Here is a 6,790-nt window from a genome sequence, read left to right as displayed (position 1 = left end):
ATATTGTATATAATTATATATATAATCATATATACATATATATATATGTATATATATAGTTTTTTGGAGAGGTTTTTGCTATAGGGCTCATGTGCTTGCCAGAAAGACAGAGAGAGACAGAGAGACAGAAAGTGAGAAATCACCCCCTAAGGAGGGTGGCTATGCTGCAATCCCTTCTCCTCCATTCTCTTGTCGGGATCTTGGGCACACTTGCACATGTGCCTGGTGTGAATTTAAGCCACTGGGTCTGAGACTCAAACCACAGTCGACTACAAGGGAGTCCAGTGGCATAGCCATTATGCCAACTTCTGGTCCCACAAAATAAATATCAAAAGCACTATAATATTCCCAATGCTCAGGATTTCTAGGGTCTTAATCTAGCCCAGCTCTTTGCGAAAAAAGTAGTTTTCTATGGCTTGAATCTACCTCCATAGAATTAATGACTAAGAAGACCTCACAGATAAGAGTACTTAGTAAGTATCTCTCCTTAATGATAGATCTCAGAGCAGTAATGGATTTTTATAATGCAGAGGATCAATTCATCAAGGGAACATGAAAATCTAAAATTTCTGTATATTTCACATCCCAGAAAGCAGGATCACCACCCCAGTATCCCCACCTTGCTTGTCCCAGAGGACAGAGTATTGAGCCAAAGATTTTTCTAACATTAAAATCTAATGAATTTTGCCCTGCTAGGTTTCAGATTTGCTTGGGACCTCTAATTCTTGCCTTCTTTCAGGTTTCTTCCTTTTGGAATAGGAATGTCTATCCTATGTTGGTCCTACTATCCTTTTGGAAGCAGATAATTTATTACCTTGTGATTTGATAGGTTTGCAGCTGAAAAATGAAGTTTTTTTCAGGATTAAATTTAGAGTCTACTGGGGACCAGCAGTTGGCATAATGACTATGTCACTAGACTCCCATGTAGTCAACCACATTTCGAGTCCTGGACTCGGTGGCTTAAACTCATGCCAGGCGCATGTGCATGCATGCCCATGATCCCAAGTGGAGAATGGAGGAGAAGGGATTGTGGCATGGCCATCCCCCCTGGGGAGTGATTTCTCACTTTCTGTCTCTGTCTCTCTGTGTCTTTCTAGTGAGCACACACCCTTATAGCAAAAACCTCTCAAAAAAAGAAAAAAAAAAAACTTAGAGTCTACCTCATACCTGATTTAGATTGTATTTAAATGATGTTTTTGGACTTATAATTGTTACCGAGGTGGGTTAATAGTTTTTGAAACTATTGGGATAGGTAAATGTATTTACACAGCAAGTACATGAGTTTGAGGGAACCTAAAAGGGGAATATTATTAATTGGACTGCATCGCCAAATCCATATTTTGAAATCTTACTGCCCAGGACCTCAGAATGTGACTATATTTGGAGATTGGCTCTTTAAAGAAATAATTAATTTTAATAATGTGATTGGGCTGTGACCCAATCCATTATGACTGGCAGTCATATTAGAAATGGAGTTTAGAATGCAGACACACGCAGAGGGCAGATGGTGTGAAAATAGATGATGACCACCCATAAACCAAAGAGAAAAGTCATCAAAGAAACACAACTGTTGACACCTTGACCTTGAACTTTTAGACTTTAGAAATCTTGGAATCTAGATTTCTGTTGGTTAAGCTACCCAGTCTGTGGTACTTAACTATGGCAATCCTAACAAACTAAAACAAATCCAACTTTGTGAAGTAAAACTGGTAGAACCAAAAAAAGAAGCAGACAAATTCATATTTACAGCTGTGGATGTTAGCACATCTCTTTTAATAATCGATAAAATTAGTCAACACAAAATCAATAAAATATAGAAAAACAAACAATATACCAACCAAGTCGAAATAATCGACATTCATATTATAATTTGTCATTGTGATTCTCTTTTCACTGTTAATTGAACTTGATGTAAAACAACAATAGCACACACTTTTTTTTTTTTTTTTTTTTTAGAGATTTTTGCTATAGGGTATGCGTGCTCACCAGAGAGATAAAAATAGAGAGAGAGAAACAAAGAAATCACCCACTGGGGAGATGGCCATGTAATTCCTTCTCCTCCATTCTCCTCTCAGGATTTTGGGCATGCATGCACCCATGCCCAGTGTGAGTTTCAAGCCATCAGGTCCAGGACTCAAATAATGGTGGACCATGTGTGAGTTCAGCACCTTAACCATTACACCACCTGCTGGCCCAAAGACTCTTTAAGTGCACATGGGACATTCATCAAGATAGACCGTACCTTGGATAACAAAACAAGCATTAATACATTTTTTAAATTTGAAATCATAAAACTTATATTTTCTAATTTCTATTTTAATTCTAGCAATAGAATTAAACTAGAACTCAATAACAGAAGGATAATAAAAAAATCTTCAAACTAATGGTTAAACAATCTGCTTTTAAACAACCCATGGGACCAAAAAAGTGTCAAGAGGGGACCAGCAGTTAGCGAAATGGCTATGTCTCTGGACTCCCATGTAGTCGACCACGGTTCGTGTCCCAGACCCGGTGTCTTAAACTCACGCCGGGTGCATGTGCGTGCGTGCCCAAGATCCCAAGAGGAGAAGGGAGGAGAAGGGATTGCTGAGTGGCCATCCCCCCAGGGGAGTAATTTCTTACTTTCTGTCTCTCTGTCTCTCTCTGTCTGTCTGGCGAGTGCACACCCCCTATAGCAAAAACCTCCCCAAAAAAAAAAAAAAAAATGTCAATAGAAATTAGAAATATTTTGAATTGAATGAGAATTAAAAGATGATGCATCCACATTTGTAGAATGTGGCTAAATTGGTATTTAGAAGGTTTTTTAAAAAATTTTATTTAGCTTGGTGTATTTATTTATGTATTTTAATTTGACTAGAGAGGGACAAAGAGAGAGAGAGAAGAGAAAGTGAGAAAGCAAGCCACCTGGTCCGCAACTTGAACTGCAGTGGGCCATGTGGGAGTCCAGTGCCTTTAACCATCACACCACCTGTTGGCCCCTAGAAGGCTTTTTTAAAAGTTTATATTAGAGGGAACCAGCAGTTAGCGTAATGGCTATGTCGCTGGACTCCCACGTAGTCGACCGCGGTTCGTGTCCCGGACCCGGTGGCTTAAAACTCACGCCGGGCGCATGTGCATGTGTGCCCAGGATCCCAAGAGGAGAATGGAGGAGAAGGGATTGCGGTGTGACCATCCCCCTGGGGGGTGATTTCTCGCTTTCTGTCTCTATGTCTCTCTCTGTCTGTCTGGCGAACGCACGCGCCCTACAGTGAAAAATCTCTCCAAAAAAAAAAAAAGTTTATATTAGAAAATAATAAAATTCTTAAATAAACAATATAAGCTTCTAAAGAAATTAGGCTCATAAAAGCAAATTAAACCTAAATAAGGAAAGAAAGAATAGGGTCAGCCCTGTAGAGCAGTGGCTAAGGGAGTAAGATCTCACATGACTAATCTGGTGCAAAAAACATGTCAGGCCATATGCATGCTGTCCAAAATCCTGACAAGAAGGAGAAATAGAGGAAAAAAGGCTGCAGCATGACCACACACTACTGAGTGTGCTTTCATTCTCTCAGGTGAGTACATGCACCCTCTGGTAATTAAAAAAAAAGAGAAAAAATAAAAACAGAAACAAAAATAAATAAAATTAAATGCAATAATAAAATAATAGAAAAAAATCCACAAAAAATCTTATTCTTTCAAAAAACTACATGAAAGTAAAATCTTATCTTTTAACATTTTTTATGTTAAAAATTATGCAACTTTTAGAAATACAAAGAAGAAAGAAAGATAACATAATTTATCTGTAACAAGAATAATAGAGAAGATATTACTATAAACCATTACACTTTTATAAGAATTATAAGAGACTACAACAAGTCTACTTACATAATTTGACAACTTAACTAGGTGAACTGATTCCTTAAAAAAATATAAGAACAAAATTCTGAATATGAAATAGAAGAGTCTTTAACTATTAAAGAACTTGAATTTGTAGTTAAAGAACTTTCAGAAGGAAATCTACAAGTCATAAGAGAAATTAGTGCCAAAACTAAACATACCTTTCAGAAAATAGAAGAGTAAGAACACTTACCAACAATCATTTGCAGACTAGCGTTATTTTGACACCCAAATCAGACAAAACACTTCAAAAAAAGGCTTTATGCAAAATATGAGCAAATTGAATTTAAGAATACATAAAAAATAATAATAGTTATCTAAGGCCAAGTAGAGTATGTCCTAAGAATGCAAGGCTGGTTAAATATTTCTAAATCACTCAAGGGGCTGGCAGATGGTGTGGTTGTTGAGAATGTTGGACTCTCACTTGACCATCTGCAGTTCAAGTCTTGGACCTGGAGGCTTGCTTTCTCACTTTCCCTCTTGCTCTCTCTCTCACTCTTACTCTGTCTCTCTCTGGTCAGATTAAAATAAAGGAAGAAAGGTAAATAAAATAATTCTTTAAAAAAATCAATCAAAATAAACTACCAAATTAATATGCTAAAGGGAAAACCCCACATAACTCTATCAATAGAAAAACAGAAAAAATGGACATACTTTATTTAACATAAAAACTTCTAGCAGGGACCAGCAGTTAGCATAATGGCTATATTGCTGGACTCCCATGTGGTTGACCACGGTTCGTGTCCTGGACCCGGTGGCTTAAAACTCACATCAGGCGCATGTGCGTGCATGCCCAAGATCCCGAGAGGAGAATGGAGGAGAAGGGATTGTGGCGTGGCCATCCGCCCTGGGGAAAAAAAAAACCCTCAAAAAAAAAAAAAAAAAAAACTTCTAGCACACTAGGAGTAGAAAAGGACCCTACAACCTAGATAAAAGGCTTCCACAAAAGCTCTACAGCTGAGATTATACTTACTAGTGAAAAATTGTTAACTCCAAGAGTAAGGACAAGGAAGGGAAGATGTCCATTCTTACTACTCTTATTTAAAATTATACTAAGAGGCACTGCCATTTCAAAAAGCAATGAAAATAAATAAAAGGCAGTAAAAATAATAATGGCACACACACGAAAGGAAAAATTAAAACTGTCCTATTCATAGGTAATATAATTGTCTATGCAGAAAATCTTAAAAGAGGGACCAGCAGTTAGCATAGTGGCTAAGTCACTGGACTCCCACATAGTCGACCATGGTTCGAGTCCTGGACCCAGTGGCTTAAACTCATGCGGGCATGTGTGCATGTGTACCCAAGATCCCAAGAGGAGAATGGAGGAGAAGGGATTGCCGCGTGACCATCACCCCCAGGGAGGGGTGATTTTTCGCTCTCTGTCTCTCTGTCTCTCTTTGTCTGTCTTGCAAGCGCACGCGCCCTATAACAAAAACCTCTCCAAAAAAAGAAAAAAAAAAAAGAAAAAAATCTCAAAAGAATATACAAAAAGGGCTAGCTGGTGACCTAGTGGTTATAGCAGCTGGATCCCACATGGCTGATAATGAAGTTCTAGTCCCGGACCTGGCAGCTTGAAAAATGTGCATGGGAACATTTGTGTGTGCCCAAAATCCCAAAAGTAGGGAGAAATGGAGGAGAAGGTATTGTGGTGTGACCATCCTTCATGAGAGGATGCTTTCTTATTTTGTTCTTCTTTTTCTCTTTTTTTCCTTCTCGCTCACTCTCTGTTGAATACACATACCCTTTGGCAAGTTAAAAGAAAATAAATACAAAAACAAACAAAAAAACACACCTCAAACTCCTCTAAAACTAGAAAGTGAATTTGGCAAATATACTGATTAGGAGTCAAGAAAGAAACAAATTTCTTAATTTTTCTATACACTAGTAATGTACAGATGAAAACTGAAATTTTAAAAATAGACACTATTATTTCTAAAAAATAAAATACATAGGTATGAGACCAACAAAGCATCTCTAATATCCATATACTGAAAACTATAAAGTGCCAATAGAATAAATCAAAGATCTAAGTAAGTAGAGACAGGACCAGATGGTGATGCATTGGTAAAGTGCAATGCTCTGCAAGGCTGGCCCAAGTAAGAAGGTTCTGGGTTCATGTCCAGAGACCTTCCTGGATACACTGGGCATGTGCAATGTCCATGATCTGGGCTGCCTGGGGCTGGGGTGGATGTTGACGTGAAAGGCCTTGAGGGTGCTATCTCTCTCTCTCTCTTGCTCATGGAAGAAAGAAAAAACTTCAAACAAATTTTTAAAATGTAGACATACTACATTCCTGGATTGGAAGGATTAACACACTGAAGATCTTTATTCTGATTTGTGCAATGTGTATAATACCAGTAAAAATCCAAGCAGTAGTTTTAGTAGATATAGAAAAATGATTCTAAAATTTATGTATAAAATTAAAGGAAGGGGGGACCAGCAGTTAGCGTAATGGCTATGTCACTGGACTCCCACGTAGTTGACCACGGTTCACATCCTGGACCCGGTGGCTTAAAATTCACGCTGGGTATGTGTGCGTGCGTGCCCAAGATGCCGAGAGGAGAATGGAGGAGAAGGGATTGCGGCGTGGCCATCCCCCCGGAGGGTGATTTCTCGCTTTCTGTCTCTGTTTCTCTCTGTCTGCCTGGCGAGTGCATGCGCCCTATAGCTTAAACCTCTCAAAAAAAAAAAAAATTAAAGGAAGAAAAGTATGTAAGTCAATTTTGAAAATAAAGGTAGGAATTGCACTATTCCATTTCATAAAATTTTAACCAAGAGATAAACACATGTATCATTGCAACAGAATAAAGAGTCTAAAAATATACACACACAAATATAGTCATTTGATTTTTTTATGCATTTTTTTTTCTTTTTTTTTTTTTTTTTAGGGATTTTCACTTTAGGGCGCGTG

Source organism: Tupaia chinensis, unplaced genomic scaffold (genome assembly GCF_000334495.1).
Source record: "Tupaia chinensis unplaced genomic scaffold, TupChi_1.0 Scaffold000147_1, whole genome shotgun sequence".
NCBI classification, from domain to species: Eukaryota; Metazoa; Chordata; class Mammalia; order Scandentia; family Tupaiidae; genus Tupaia; species Tupaia belangeri.
The sequence above is the reverse complement of the archived record's forward strand: the minus strand, read 5'-3'. Positions refer to the sequence as shown.